This window comes from Coturnix japonica, chromosome 1 (assembly GCF_001577835.2).
Source record: "Coturnix japonica isolate 7356 chromosome 1, Coturnix japonica 2.1, whole genome shotgun sequence".
Lineage (NCBI taxonomy): Eukaryota > Metazoa > Chordata > Aves > Galliformes > Phasianidae > Coturnix > Coturnix japonica.
The window spans coordinates 56,372,926-56,390,057 of NC_029516.1; the positions used below are offsets into that span (position 1 = coordinate 56,372,926).

Genomic DNA, 17,132 nt, shown 5'->3' on the forward strand with positions numbered 1-17,132 from the left:
ACATGAAGTTCATCTTGTGACTACTTGTATCTTATTTAATAACCACTAGTACCATTCACCCTGCATTCTGCCTGAAACTCATGTCTAAATGGAAGAATCACTGTGTGCAAGCTTCCTAGGCTGAAGTTGTTCCATGCTTTAAAGTTCTTTTTCCCATTTTCTTTGTATTCAAAAGAATTTTCTGCCCCTTTCCTTCTTCCATCCCCATTCATGTAACGTATTTCTTCCAGTCTGCATGCCTTTCTCCTGTATGTTTGATATGAGTAGGTTGTTTGCACTATTCATAGCTATAGCTGATGCCCAAATTACACCTTTTGAAACTAGAGATCGTTCCTTTGAGGATATGTTAAATACTCATTCTGCACTTAATTTCTGTCAGCTTCACCATTTGAATATATCTGTACACTGACATCCTTCTTGTACTGGCTGAATTTTAGTTTCTTTTCAGACTTCTGTGGTGGGAGGTTTATCTGTCTCTTTTGGTTGTACATCCATCCATCCGTCATGGTGTGTAATATTTGTGTTCCTCTCAAATTCGGCTAATTCAGATCTCTGCAACCAGTCTCTCTCTCCTTTTATTTTCTTCATCAGAGATCATCTAGGTGTAGTTGTCTGCGTAGATTCATATCTTGCCCATATCGCTTGACTGTCCTTGAACCATCTGTGAGTTTTTTTGCACAGTGCCCTCCTTTATGCATGAGGAACTGAGGCACTGACTGGTCGATATCCCTGCCACCTTCCAGCAAGCATGTGGCAGATGTGAAAATTTAACTCATACCTTTCTCTTTAAGAAAAGGAACAGTCCCCCCCCCCCCCCCTACACTGTTACTAAATCTGAGTTGCTCAATGCCCATAAGTCTAATTCAAATGAACTTGCTTAATCTTGTGTACTTTTATCTGCTCTTTACATGGTCTTTTCACACAGCTGCAATCTTTGGGTGTTACCTTTTACTTTCCACTTTGATTCTCTTCTTCTACGTTTTACTTATCATTAGTGAAGGATAAGCAACCTTCCATTTCTGATTCTGTGGCTTGAGAATCTTTTTTCCCTCTTGAATTTTCACATTGGGTGCTCTCTATTTCATACAATGTCAGATCTCAGTGAGGTGTTCTGATAAGCTGTATACTAAGGATTCTCTGTATGTTAATAAATAGTGCTGTACGGTATGTAAAAAAGGTCAGCAGATTTTGTTCAGGTATAATTTTGGTTGTAAGTGAATACTGATGGAAAGGTGAGAGTGGGAAAAACAGTTTCCAAGAAGGAGATTCTTCTCATATTGACTGAATAAATGTCGTTTTAAGGCTTTAATAATGTCCTGCTTATACTTGTAGAAACTACTCAAAGCAAGCTTCTCTACTTCAAGCGAGAGTCAGTTTGACAGGGGAGAATTCAAAACACAAACTAGATCTCTTTACCTTATTTTATCCATTCCTTTCCCAAATGATGTGCTGTTGAGTGGTTATAGAATTGGCTTTGGAGTCAGTGCTGTTCACAAATTTAGGTTAATACATTTCAATTCAGACTTGGCATTCACTTATGTTGTTGTTTAACGTGGTAAGCAGTTAAACACCATGCAGCTGTTCACTCACTCTCCCCAGCCAGTGGGGTGGAGGTAAAAACTGAATAAAAAAGTTCAAGAACTCATGGTTTGAGATAGATGTAATAAGGAAAGAGAGAAAAAAGTAAAAAGAAAAAGCACAATAACAAGAAACAAAGCAGGTGATGTACAACACAACTGCTCACCAGCCGCTGACCAGTGCATAGCTTGTCACTAAGCAGCAGCTGCTCCAGCCAACTCCACCAGGTGTATTGTTCCACATGATGCTCTGTGGTATGGGATATCCCTTTGGTCAGCTAAGGTCAGCTGTCCTGGCTGTGTCCCCTCCCAGCTCCTCAGCATCCTCACTGGCAGGGCAGCACAAGAAGCTGAGAAGTCCTTGACTTAGTGTAAGCATTGCTCTGTAACAACTAAAACATTGGTGTGTTATTAACATTATTCTCATCCTAAATCCAAAACACAACACCATACCAGCTACTAAGAAGAAAATTAACTCTATCCCAGCTGAAACCAGGACAGCTTATTTTGTTCTAAAACATTCTCTCAAGTATCATTTTTTTGGAGTGGGAAGCATGGAAATATGGAAAGCCCCATGGGTGTGAACAGCCCTTGAGAAAATCCAGCATATTCTTATTTCTCCCCTCTCTCTCCCTTCCCCCCCCCCCCCCCCCCCCCCCTTTTTTTTTTTTTGTCCCCCACTAAAATCATTTCCAAAATATAGATTTGTGCCTCATACACCAGAGGGGAAGTGTGAGTTACCTAACCCTGAATGTCACAAAGGGAGATTATTCACCAGGTTATGCAGCAGTTGCATCAACAGTGTGTTAACATTGTCACTAACTTGAAGGATGCATAGGATGATGTCTAAAAGCCTGGTAGGGTAGAAAATGTTTATGTTTCATATGTATATTTCTGCTCTTTCAACTGGCCTAAATATATGCATTATAGTAAGAGACAGTGGGAAGTTCAACTTGCGAAGGGTTGCAAACAATGGATGTACGTGATAGACAAGAGCAAATCAGATGATGATTCAGTGAACTTGGAGCTTTTATTAAAGCTATTCATAATGTAATGTCATGTCTTTGAGTGCTTGTAAGAAGAATGACCTTAATCTGAGATTGTGCATTTGCCAGCAAAGTCACTATTTGCTGGCAAGTAGTCAGGAGATCGTTACGAAATCAAGGTGGTTTTAATCTTCTTAGAGGACTATTGGAAGAGTTTGTTTAGTTTAATACCTGGATGAGAGATCCCATGTTTCAGTGAGGGGAACAGATAAAGGGCTGTGCTCCCTGCAGCCTTGGAGGCTGACTCTAAAGTGTAAGAAGACATCGTGTGCAGCTGTGTTGATGTGAGTGCCAGGCTATGGCACTTGGGGATTCCTGACTAAGAACCATTCTTATGGAGTAGGAAGGGTCACCTTTGCCTTGTTTTCTTCTAGAGGGAGGGCTTGCAATCCGTTATGAAATAATGACAGTTTTTTGTTTCTCCTCTTTTGTGTGTGCCAGAAAGTAGCTGACATGGTGTTGTATTTGACCAAAGGGACGTGGTTGCGGTAGTCCTGATGCAGGGACTTATTTTCAGTGACTGGGTGTTTTGTTACTGGATTGACTGAGTGCCATAAGGATTCTTCCATGCTTGCCAAAGCAAAACAATAGCAGTAGGTGTTGGGTGAATTGGGCCTATCCATGCTGGCTGTGGATGTCTGCTCAAATGACAGCTGTGAAAAGGCAGCATCTTGCATCCTATTTCCATATCCAGAGAGAACTAGAACACTTCTCCTTTATTGAGCCTGAAATCACTTGATATATGCTAATGTTTCCCTCTGATATTATACATTTCACATCTTTACTATGAATATCTTTTGAATATTGCTTTAAAAAACCTTGTAAGAGCAGAATGTTAAGATGCAAAGAGATTACCCATTATCTAATATAAATGACAAATTGTCTCAAAGTTGCAGGCCAAACTCTTGCCAAAAATGTGGATCAGTAATCCCCAGGGCAATGGTAAGCACTGGCTAGTCGAGGTTTGTCAGGATGCTGGAGACAGTGTTCTGCCAGAATTCATGTGGCTATCACAAGTGGAAACTGGTAGTTGATCCAGATCAATTCCTTTATTCTGTGTGTGCCAACTCACTGGGCGGGGGGGGGGGTGACATTTTTAAATACACAAATCTGCACTGATTTCAATAGAGAATGTCACTATTTTTTCACCAGAAGCTTTGCTGTTACAGTGGAAAAAGTAACAATGAAATAACAAATAATAATGAATTAGTAAAAATGATGAAAATGTGATAAGGAAGTTGATATTACCTGGTGGTGTAAACTCTTTGTATCCCTCTTGAAGCAACAACAAAGAAGTTGCCAAAGAGGAAGGAGCCCATTTTCTGCATTGTGTTTAACTGTGATCCAGGATGGCTGATACAGTAATGCATCAGCTGATCTTTCTCATCTCTTGCTTGGGGACAGTGTACCAGAAAGGAAAGTGTCTGTGTATATTGCTCTGAGAAAGGGTCTATCCAAATTTGATACAGTACTATGTCCAGTTCTGGGCTCTCCAGTACAAAAAAGACAGGGATCTCTTGGAAAAAGCCCAGCAGAGAGCCACAAAAATGATGAAGGGCCTGGAGCATCTTCCTTATGAAGAAAGGCTATATGCACTGGGTCTGTTTAGCCTTGAGAAAAGAAGACTGAGAGGGGACCTGATCCAGGTCTATAAATATCTGAGGTGTGAGGGGCAAAGTGGTGAGGCCAGGCTCTTTTCAGCAGTGTGTGGAGACAGGACAAGGGGAAACGGCCAGAAACTGGAGCATAGGAAGTTCCACATGAATGTGCACAAGAACTTTTTTATGGTGAGGGTGACGGAGCACTGGAACAGGCTGCGCAGGGGGGTTGTGGAGTCGCCTTCTCTGGAGATAATCAAGACCCGCCTGGATGCTGAGCTATGTGACCTGGTGTAGGGAACCTGCTTTGGCAGGGGCGTTGGACTCCATGATCTCTGGAGGTCCATTCCAACCCCTACGATTCTGTGATTCTTTGATATATCTCCAGAGCAGGGCTTGGATTCATGACTGGGTACCTCAGGAACTGACTCTGTGTGTGTTTGTGTGTTCTTTTCTTTTTTCACGTAAAGGGTCAGTTGCGTGTCTTGTGCAAGAACTTACTGGTTGCATGCTGCCTTGGTTTTTAGAGTACACGCACTGCTGGTAGGCAGCAGCCCAGCTGATGTGTTGTCATTAGGTAAACTCTGGCAATTCAGTCATATACACAGAGCCCAATCCAGCTTAGAGGCTAGGCTGCTCCTTCATGGTCTCTGAGAAATAAGGTTTTTGTTTTAAAAAGTGGACCCATTCGCATATTCCTTTGGAGACAAGTCGTGCAAAAATAGCCATGGAATTAAAACTTGTGTTCAGTTGCCAAAAATGTGTATACATGCTTTCTTGACCCTGTGCCCTTGTTTGTTTTGTTTAGAAATGTTTCTTTTCTTCAAATTAAATATCCTAGGATTATTTCCTGTTGTGTCAATTTCATTGTCAACATCTCATGTGAGTAAGTTAGTCTGTTACTAAATTGTTGTTGCAAAGTACAATGAACTCCACTCGTAAACAGATGAGCATGCTTTGTTAGGGGCTCACCTGCACATGGGTATGTGGTTTGGAGCAGCAGTGACATACACAGTATGAAAGCTGACAAGTCAATATTTAGGAAATGATTCAAACAATTTAAACAAGAGAAAAAAAATGTTGAAATGTATGTCATTATGTCTTCAGGTGTTTTTCTTTTTTACCCTTTGAAATGACTGTTCAGTGGGATGGTCTAATATGCAAGTGACGTTCCAGTATGTGCTACTAGATTGTCTGCGATTTTTAGTTTTAAAAACAAGTTGCTTTTTGAAGCATCGGATTGAAAGAATAAATATGCCTTCAGTTTATTTAACACCTCAATCTTTTAAGATATATTTCTTCATTTCTCAACTCTGCTTGTGTCAGAAGAGATGGAAATCGATGATCTTTGAGGTCCCTTCCAACTCAAGCCATTCTTTGATTCATTTTTTCCATTTGTTCATCTTGATTCATCTTTGTTTTTGTTGGGTTTGCATAGGGTGTGCAAAGTGACATGCAAAGGCTTCTGGACACAGCATGTCTCAGAATTTGTTGCTGTTCCTGCCTTTGTGCTCACACGTGTATTTTTTATGTTTACGGATGCCTACAGATGTACACAGATTTGATTTGAGGTGTCTTTGAGATTTGAGGAAATGCCAAAAACTCAGTCCTCACTAGAGAAACTGTGGGAACTTCATAAAACGTGCCTCCTCACATATGCCACAGTGATATTTCAGTTCATGATGCATCAAAGCCATTGCACCTCGTAGCAGGCCTTGCCTTGAATGCAGAGTTATTTGTGCTGGAGCTGTGAGTTTCTCTCCTCCCTCCTTCCCTTTGTAGGACAACTTCAAGTAAGTGTCAATCCTACCACATGTACAATAAGGCTCAGTCTCATTGAGCTGAGAACATTCATTGCTTCTCAGAATCACTCTGTGCTTTATGAGGATAAGTGAAAAGATGTCCAAGCAGTGAATTTATTAAGATTTTCTCTTTTTGCCTAGCAGTTTCTTACAGCTGCTAGATCATCATTGCTTTGAAATCCTGGCTGATATAGCATCATTACAGAAAGAACTATGCTGGGAGGAAATGTGTTTGGTTGTATAGCACTTGACTGTATAATATTAATCTGCATATCTGAGGGTGCTGTTGAACAGCCATGTGAGTCCAGATGCCTGAGAGGTTTTTCTAGTGTCAGTTCTTGCCAGGGCTGAGCAAGGGCTCTTACCCCTGCTTTGACCTGATGGTTCTCATGGGGGTTTGCTGGTGCAGGAGCTCCTGGGCTCAGCAGCTGCAGTGAAGTATTCACTTTATTCTCCTAGTGTTCCCCTAGGGCTATCTTCTAGGTGCTGGTGAACCTTTTTATCTTGGTCAGTGTATGTGCAACTGTTTTGCCTTCTGTTTTATCCTGTAAAACAGCTTTTAATTCTGGACTTTTTTTTCGTTCCTCCTCTTGCTTTCAGAGTTTGCTAGTTAATGTTTTCTAAGTGATTAAATCTGGTATTGTTTAAATGTTTTAAAGTAGGACTGCATATGCTTGCAATAGACATTTGAAAAATTAAAATAATAAATATTGAGAGGGTCATTTCTTTCAGACTGTGTGTGTCTTTTTATGCGTGCACAACAAATTACCTCTTATTCCCCATCTGCTGCAGCTAATAGCACAAAACTAATGTAAAATGATCGCTGCTATTGACTGTAAAATTTATCAGACTTCAGTTGGGCTTGAAGAAAAACTTAACATATTAGTAGGCTATGTTTTGGGAACCACCTGATCCTATGAATCCCAGCGGGGTGAGATCTGGTTTTGTCATTAAAGCTTCAGGTTGGGATTTAGGAGTTCGGAGCTTGATTTTTGGCTTTGCTGCAGAACTCTTGTGTTCGCAAGAGCAAGTCATTTAGGAAGTGCTTTGTCACCTTAACATATGTGAAAGAGAATATTGGAAACTGCCAGGTGAACATTAAAAGTAGTGAATGATCGTGCTTCAGAACTTACAAAAAGGGTTGGGGTTTTATATTATATTATTTCATGAGGGGAGTTAATTTGAATTGCTTTTTCATCCCCCCTTTTTATGCAGAAGTCTAAAAAAAACCAAAAAACAAACAGAAATCAAACAAAGACTGTTCAGCAAAAGGATTAAAATTTAATTTGAAGACTTTTTGTTTTCTTTTGAATTGACTTTTTCTTCTGAAGTATTTTTTTTTTTAAAGTAGCAAATATAGGATTTACTGTTTCAATTGACTGACCTGTATTTTGAGGGCTATCTTATAATTTTTTATTTTGTAATTCTGTTTCAGAATTACGAACCCATGGAAATCTGTCCTACAAAGTGGGAAAGCTCATTTGTAGTTACCTTGATCACATGGCAAGTGCCTGTGGTTACTACTAGTCACCTTTCCTTTGCACTGCAGCCTTTCTGCATCTTGCTTGGTGAGCAAAACAGTGTGCCTAGTCACATAAATGACTATATGGTAAGGATGAGGGCCTGAAGCTCCAGAAGGAATCCAGAGTCCTGTGACTCTGAAAGTTCAGAGTCTCACAGAACAGTTTATAGCAAGTGATCTGAAAATGCTGACTGTAGTTAAGTCTGATTGTTTTTTCAGTCTGGAAGGATGGTCTGGATGACTTGAGAAGAACCTGTGCTAATCCTTCACTGACATGTAACTTTCTCTGAGTGGTTGCCTGGATGGTCTGATGATTCCATGCTGTCATGGCTGTAGAGACCTTTCCTGCTAGAGCTCAGTGTACCCTCAGCAAGGGTGGGTCAAACTGGAGTGAGGTTTGAGGAAAACCACATTTCTCATAAGGACGCTGTTTTTACCAGCTTATGTGGAATTAAAGAGTCTTTTGGGTTGGAAAAGACGCTTACAATCAAGTCCAACCATCAACCTAATACTAAGTCCACTGCTAATCCTTGTCCCTAAGCACCACATCTACACATCTCTTTAAGAGTTCCAGGAGCAGCAACACATATGTAGGATATTTTCTTATATACACCTACAAGAATAGCTCTGTATCTAAGGTAGATCACGTGAATTTGTTTGCTTAAGATCTATGAATTTCTGATTCTGGAAGCAAGTACTAATATCGGCTACATTTCCATGTAAGATAGCAAAGAAAAATGGCTGATTCCCTCCTATATGAAGCAGTGGTAGTGTGGAAACAGATGAGTTACCTGCATAGAATACAAGAATAAAATGTTCCCACTCCCGTGTATGGCAGCTCTTTTCCAAAATTAAAAAGCACACGGGTTATCTATTTTCAGATGTTATGGGCCATAAACCTCAGCAATGCCACTGACTGTAAGGAGGCTAAAAGGCTTAAATACAAGTTTCAACTTCTATTGCCCCATGCCAAGACATGGTGAATCAGTAGGCTGAGACCACAATTGCTGTTGAGATGTGCAGTCATCTTATCTTTTGCAGGATTTGTTGTGATGTGAGTTATGTTTCAGCTTGGTCTAAGTATTTTAATCTATCCCCAAGTATTTCTCTGATTTATTAGTGGACTGCAGTGCTCTCATCACCATGGTATCCTGACACCTTCCTTTATGAAGACTGCAAAGCTGAATGTTAATGAAATTTACATTTTTAATTCTCCCTTCTCCACGCTATACATACAAAAATGGTTTGCAGAATCACTGGAGGGAACATACACAAGCACGATATGGCATGGGGAAACAACTGAGATTGCTGTGCTGTTTTGATTGTTTTTAATGTTCTTTCTTTCTGCTGTCATAGTGCAGCCTTCATTGGTTCAATACCTGCTTGTAGGTAGACACCAGAACACCAGCTGGATTACATACTTTACAGCACTAATGATAGTGCCTGATAATGTGTGCAAATCTCCCTTTCACTGATTGTTGAAGGCAGTTGAGAAATACTGAATACAGCTGTACATAATTGCGCTGCTTTTGAAACTAAACCAGCCTGTTAAATTTCTGTTCCTGGAAAATGGTCAAAATTAGTCAATAACAAAACAAAACAAACAACAAAAACCTGAACCCTTTGCATGTATTTAGTTAATGGTATATTGTGACATTCTGCTTCTTGGATGTGAGGCTTCCCTGCCAAGTCTATTGAAACTTAAAGGAAAAAAAGTGCTGCATAATGAGACTACAAAAAGGTGGTTTTGCTGCAGGTGTAGGAAGATGCTGATTTGACAACACTCAGTGCATATGCACTTGTTTGTCGGAAAGCATTTGTCGGCTAAGCTTTTGTGTCTTTAGTATGTTGCAGGTATGTGATAGGAGGGTCCGTATGTCCAGCCGCTCTCATTCTTTGATATGTTTCTTTGAGTTACTGCAAGATCAACTTTTGAAATTTTCTTTATCAGCTTATTAATTCCCACTTGGTTTTTTGCTGTCATTCTACAAATTTTCTGTTTTGAATGAGTGAAGAAACCAAGACCAGTTTCATTAGGTTTTCCCTTCCCCCAGTATTTTCCTCCTGTTGAAACTTGCCAATCACTGTTAAAGCCTACATTGGGCTTTTCTGCAGCACAGGAGATATCATTAAGGCTTTAAACCCACTAATGAGGGAAATGTGCACTGCTTGAAGGCTCCTGCAATATTAACTACATCCAATTATGTTAGGTAAACGTATGAGTATAGTCAAAACAGGATGAAAGCATATCTTTCTATTCAGGCCAAAAGCAGTCTTCTGAGCGAATCTTTCATCAAATGTACACTGGCTATTTATTTACTGGTTTTGTGGCACTTTTCTTTACATTGCAAGTCCTAAGACAAAAAATACTTTTAGACACATGTTATTAGACTCTAATGTTTAGACTCTATTCCCAGGGCTCTGCTCCTTAATTAAAGAACACATGTTATTGCTGGATAAAATGTGAAATCTTAATACATTTTTCCAGTTAGATTCAGTATTGCTTTAGGCAACCTGGTCTTGTGGATGGCATCCACAAGATTCAAACTTGGATGATCTTTAAGATCTCTTCCAACAAAGTTGATCAATGATTCTATGATTCGTTATCAAACCTTGTCTTACCAGGCTGCTGTGAGTCAATGTAGTACCTCATATATGTGGAGATAGAGTTTGTGCTTTTCTTGGTGGTCCTTCCTTTTGTTTTCTGATTATATCTTGATTTTGTTTTAAGGGCAGTTCAACTTGTCCTACTTCTTTGAGCACATTGTGGGAGGATTTTTTTTCCTTTAACTTACTTGACAGTTCCTTTTTCTGACTTCTGGAACTATTATTTGTCAATAGCAGAATGATTTTCTTTACTGTTTTCTGTCTTTTTCCTATTCCTGATGTGTAGTATGTCATGTCCCTTAATTCCTACCTTTCTCAGTCTGCTTTTTTTAGGAAAAAGAATAATTAGTTTGTTGCTTGTTATGTAATTCATGCAGGCTCTGATTACAACAATCAGGTTGACCTTCTTACATGTTTGAGCAGTCAGAATGTGGAGCTGGTACTTTGTTTTGTTTTCATATCTTTATCCAGCTTTGGAGATAACTTACATGCTCATCAGGAGAAAATCCCTTTAAGGCCTCTGATGGTAGAGGAACACATTCATGTCTCCACAAATGACCTTTAACAGCACAGAGAACTCATTTCCATGTACCTACCCAGAAGCCAGAAAGTTTAGCACTGAGAATTGTATCAAATGTGACCTGGCAGTATATGATAGTTTGAATGGTTCCCATTTATCATGCCTCTGATCTGTGAAGCCTCACCAAGCATTCTTGTGTCAAAAGTGTCCAGCAGCAGAAGCCACAAGACTGGTGCTATAACAAGTTAGACCATGGAAGATATCTTCCCTTTAGCTTTTCTGCCCAGTCTCCAGCAACACGTGCTGTGGTAACTTCTAGTGCTAGGGGATGCATTGGGCATTATTTCCCTTAATGGGCCCATTGGCTATGAATCAGCTCCCCACCATCCCCACTGTGGAACCCTTTCTATTATGTGAGCAGGAGGCTTTTTTAAAAAAATCTTTTCATGGTTGAACTTTTGTTTAGAATATAATAGGAATTATATTTAGGGATGTGTGTGTGTGCAGGTGAAGTTCTCTCCTCTTCAATGTGAGTTAATGTGATATGGCTGGGCATTACTATACTGATCCTTGGAAGTCTCTGCTTTTCATTTTAAGTCTTTTGAAAGTAACTTTGTCATCACAAAAAGAGTGGGATTAATTCTCTGTTCAGTCCTTCATTCAGATATTTTAATCCATTTACCTGCCTTTATGCTTATTGTTGAACTTAAACATATGAAAAGTTTTTGTCTCTTTCTTTCTTGTCTGCTTATTTTTTCTTTCTTTTTTTATTTTGTTTCTTTTATTGTCAGAAATTGTGGTGATATCCTTATCTAGCACAATACTAACACTTTTTTTTTTTTTTCTTTTTTCTTTTTTAAAAGTATATTAGCTGGACTTCCAATTCCCACAGCAAGACCTATAGAATGGATCATGTGAACTTTCCTCATCTGGTTCAGCCCCCAAACAACTCCATTTTAGTTTATTTATCATCATGGACTTTTTCAAATCCATTTGGGCTTTAGCTTAGTGCTGAATCAGACAATGAGAGCTCACATGGACTCTCTACAAGCTCTGGGATAGTGGTAATCTCCAGTGGATGGAGCAGTGAAGTCTTAAGTTGATGTAGCTATTTTTTCAGCAGTTCCCTCACCATGCCCTGGAAAGTTATCTTCTGATCTTTACAAAGTTACCTGGCGATTAACTCCAGCAGCCTTGGTCCAGGAAAACTATTTTGGTATGCTATGTAATGTTCTGCAAGAGTAAAACCTAAAACTTCTATGGGAAAGTACATTCAGAGACAATGCGCTCCTTACCGCTGTTGGTGTGTTGCAGCTATGAATCTTACGGATCAGAAGTAAAAAATGAGTTGGCAGAGCTTATTTTAGTCTCTAGTGAGAATTCTTTGTTTATGTAACAACCACATATCTTGGCACCTTTTGTTGAAAGTAGTTGACAGCAAATAGTTGGCTGGGCTGAGCCTTCAAAAGGGAGCATGCAGCAGAGCAGAGCATGCAGGTGCCAGGGAAGCACTGTGCTGCTCACAGTGCTCCTGACCGTGACCAAGGAAAGTTGCAGGGCACTTCCAAGTGCATCACTTTTTATTAGCTTTAAGTTCCCCATAATAAGCAGAAAAAAGAGGATGAGTGTAAAATCAGTGATATGTCAGTGATACGTGGCTCACTCTCTGTTCTCCAGAATAACAAGTGCTCACTGCTTTGAACCTTGCTGGCCAGTTTCATGTTGATTCCACTCTTTCTGAAGGCTTAGTGATGGCTCACAGAAGGTTGGTTTAGGTGCACAGACACATGCAGCAACAGGTAATACACACAGATCAGGAAGCAGCTGTTCTGAAGCAAAATAAAAGGGTAGTTAGTTGTTGCTAATTATTTACTTCTACCAGTCTCTTCTCACCAGTGCTAAGCAATAGGCAAGAAAATAACTGCTGGCTTTGCTAAAATAACGTGCAGTTTTTCTATTTTTTATTTCACATCTGCTCTTGCACAAAGGATCTGGGGAAATAATTTGTAAAAACAAGAACTATCTTGCACTGTTCTCCTCTGCCAGATTAGCTGTAAGTTTGAGATGCATGAAATATTCTTTTTTTTCCCTTTCAAGGCAATTGCAAAAGACAGTTTCACCATTTCCTTTTCCATTTTCAGTATGCGCATTTAGATGAAGTTAAAACTGCATTCTTGCACTTTTTATGCAGCTTTCCTAAAATAATTCTGAATAATTTAACAATGTCTCAGAAGCATCCCAGTGTAACCAGTCACTGACCTTCACTCACGTTTTAATGTCGTCAGGTCTTAAACTGTATTTGATCAGTTCCAAAGAAGCTGTCTGTAGGAGAGGGAGAGGTGATATCTGTAATTAACATTGCTTGCCACGTTCCATTACAATGTTTACCTTCCAGAAATTTGTCAAACGTTAACTCTTTCAATTACTTTTTCCCCATTTAGAATGTTTTGGTCCAGATGATCCTGGCATTTTGGAGCAGAAGCCTAGGGAAAAGATAGAGCTTTGTAACCAATGTGGGGAAAAAATAAACACAATGTCCTTTTCTTTGACTTTGGCTTTGATCTCTCTGGTGTAAGGGCTGGATATAAAAAGCACTTTGGAAATCTAACCAAACTGCTTAAGTTTATAAGCCCCTGAAGAATCTCAGTAAATATAGACTCAATAAAAATTATTAAAGACTGAGGAAACTCACTTGTAAGTATCTCTCTCTGGTGACTTGGTTCTACAGATCAGTAACTTCTTCTACAAGTTGTCATGTGAGCTGGATGTCTAAAGGTTGAGAACCCTGAGTTTGTGTCTGATTGAATTCACATGGAAGATTTTTTTTTATACATAACATTAAAAACTTTCAGAAATTTATGTTTTACTGACTTTTACAGTCACAAAATCAAATAGAGATCCCATGGGGGAAAATAGCATAGCTAGAATTGAGCCCTTTTTTGTATATGCATTGGAATACAAAGACCACATTGAGCCCAAGATTTTTGAGCCCCTCTCTACTGTTGTTTTAATTTCTTTCTAATCTTACTCAACTGCAGGTTGAATGCATGGCATGATATATTAGCAGTGTTAATTAAAAAATAAATAAATGAGGGTTTTTATTATGCTACCTGAGATATTTGAGGAGGATGTGGGTGATATGGCAGTAGTGGTCAAACCTTCCCACAGATATTCTGATAGATTTTGTTGTCGTGTAACAGATGGTAGCAGAGGGGCATTCTAACAAAATGGTGTCTGATGTGGAAGTGTGTGTAAAGCAAAGAAAAAAAGGTACTCGCTCACATAGACGCTTGCTGAACATTTCTGGAGACCAAACAGTGGATGTGAGCACAGTGAAGCGATGGGTGCTGCCTTTCATTAGTGACAGCAATGAGGTGAAAGACAAGCCATATTCTGGATGGCCTTGCACAGCTGTCACACCATGAAATTAAGAGCGTCTCCATCAGCTCATCTATGCAAATTGGTGGGTTACAGCTATGGAACTGTGTACAGAGCTGAACTTCAGCTTCAATGCACTGGAAATGGTAGTGTTGGTATATTGCAAAGTTTATGCCAGGTGGGTCCCATGACCCACTCATGCTCACAGGAGCAAAGAGAACACTGTATGCAAGTTAGTCAGGCCCTAATGAAGGTTTCCTGAATCACATTCTTACTGGTGAGGAGATGTGATGTCACCACAATGAGCTGGAATCAAAACAGCAATCCATGGAGTGGTGATGTGAATTACTCATCGCAGAAGAAGTTCAAGATGCAGCCCTCAGTGAGTAATGTGCACTGTCTTTTGGAAGAGGATGATTCTTCTGGATTTTCTGGAACCTACCCAAACGATCAACTCTGCCAGCTTGTCATGGAGTGATATTCACCCCTTATTCTACATCACTACATCATGCTTAGTATACATATATACATATACAAAAAAACAAATATTAAAATGCATTACACACACAGGTCTATATACATATATATACATAGAATTACTGACTGCACTCCCCCAACATCAAATTCCCTTGTGGCACACATTGAACATCACCATCTTTCTGCATCACCCACCTAGAGCACCCAGTTCCCTGGGCAAAAACAGTTCCATGGAGAGGTTTGCCCTTTCCAGAGGCTGGATGGACCCAAACAGCTTTTCCCACCATGTTCTTTACATGTACTACAGGGACCTTATCTCCCTCTACAGTATGTAGGGAGCTGGATTGGGTAGGACCATCTGGATTGACAGATCCTCTGGTGTTGACCAACCAGGTGGCTTCTGCCAAATGCTTCTCCCAGTGCTTAAATGTTCCACCACCCATTGCTTTCAACATAGTTTTCAACAACCCATTGTATCATTCAATTTTACCAGAAGCTGGTGCATGGTAGGGGATATGACAAATCCACTCAGTGCCATGATCTTTGGCCCAAGTATTTATAAGGGAATTTTTGAAATGTGTCCCATTATATGACTCAGTTCTTTCTGGGGTGCCATGTTGCCACAGGACTTGTTTCTCAAGACCCAGTATGGTGTTTCAGGCAGTAACATGGGGTACTGCATATGTTTCAAGCCACCCAGTGGTTGTCTCCACCATGGTGAGCACATAACGCTTACCACTGCGAGATCGTGGCAAGGTGATATAATCAACCTGCCACGCCTCCCCCTATTTATACTTTTACCATTGCCCTTCCCCCCATAGAGGTTTCATCCTCTTGGCTTGTTTAATTATAGCACATGTTTCACAGTCATGAATAACCTGTGCAATAGCATCCATAGTTAAGTCCACCCTTCGGTCTGTAGCCCACTTATATGTTGCATCTCTTCCTTGATGGCCCGAGGTCTTGAGAATATACTCAATCAAATAATGTTATTGTGCCTTTTGTATCTGTTGTAGTTTCCTTGGAAATAAATAGGAGGCATTACTTTCAGAGCAACCTACTTGTGTTCTATCGCCCTTCATGTTTCTGGAGATTTTAATGAAGAAATGTGTGGAAAATAGAAGTTCCTTTTTGTGACTGATTTAGGTGAGTCAGAAGCTGAAATAAAAGGGAAAGGTTGATTAGAATATTTTATAGCAGTTAAAGCTTTTAAGGAAAAGTTGCAGTTGTTTCAGTTTGCAAAGTAAGGTTGTTTGGTTCCAAAACCATACATAACAAGAAATTTTGTTGGAACTTTTCTCCATTTTTCTTCCAAAAAACAAGGCAAAAACAAATTGATTCTGCAGTATTTTCAGGTTCTCTCAGTCCTGCTCCTTTAAGCTTCTCTAACTAGCTTTGGTTTTATTTTGTTTAACGTAAGTAATGTAAGTTTTTGGAGCAAGCTCTCTTCTCTCAGTGCTGTTTCACCATGGCAGGTCAGTCGTTCTCTGGATGCCCTGGCTGCTGGATGGCATGGCCTTGATTTTTCCCTCTTCATTGGTCAAGTGGGACAGCTCTAATTTCCTCACTTCTTTCAGCTATTCCCTTGGCTCTCGTGGTGGCTTTTATACTGTGTTGGCAAAGCATAGGAAGTTTTGGCTGTAAGATCTTAGGCTGGCCTCAGGGTTAGGATTTATTTTAAGGGAAAGTTTTACCAGGTTTTCAGGCATGTTGTAGAGAGCTATTTTTTCAGTTTCAAGGTCCCTTTAATTTATCCAGTTATTGGATGCTTGGGGGATTCAGCACTGATCTCAGATGTGGAAGCAGCTGTACTGATAGTGAACCAGTTCTTGTGCTGTGGGAGCACATGCTGCATTGGCCAGTACTGATGACTGGAGACTACAGACCCATCTCTTCCCCTTCTCTCACACCACTCTGTAAGGATGTGCTTGGAAGTATAAAGACTGATAACAAGCAGAAGTATTGGGCACATATATTATGTTTGCAGCCTGGGAATATCACTGATACACGGGCTTCTGGAAAACAAGTTCCCTCTCCTGCTGTGCATAGGAAGAACTTGCTCTCACCAGGTAGGACTATGACAAACTCTATGCAAATTACCTGTTGTTTTTCTATATGCACCCATCTATTCTGGGGTTACTACACAGCAAAAGGTTGCAGGTGTGCAGTGGAAGAAACCCCCTGAAAGCTGCGCTGGAGATAGATAGTTTTGCTGGAAAGGGATTGGTGATCTCTGGCATGAGGGGCTCCAATCTGTTGAGTTTTTTGGTTGGTTAGTTTGGTTTTTGTTTGCTTGCTCATTTTTCTTGTCCCAGCGCTCTTAAGGTAACAAAGTATGGTGTTATGCTTTATGTTTCTTAGTCCATGCTGCTTGCCATTAGAGCATAATATGTTTGAGAATGTGAAAGTAGCTGATACAGTTAATTTGTTTTGAACAGGGTACTTGTGGATACTCAGAGGAGCATTTTAACTGCTCTCCTTGAAGAAATCCAACAAGAACAATATGAGGAACAATCTGGTTACAGGTTGTTTGTGAAGTGAGGCTGCTGTAGTGAAATTGGGAGCTCGAGGGAACTCATGATAATACTATAAGTCCTGTAATATT

General features: G+C 40.0%; 1 protein-coding gene across 8 annotated transcripts in view; it reads left to right on the top strand.

The window, feature by feature from the left end:
• The window catches only part of TBXAS1 (thromboxane A synthase 1), a 238,029-nt gene that overhangs the window by 111,155 nt on the left and 109,742 nt on the right, over window positions 1–17,132 (top strand). The gene's annotated exons all lie outside the window — the stretch shown is intronic.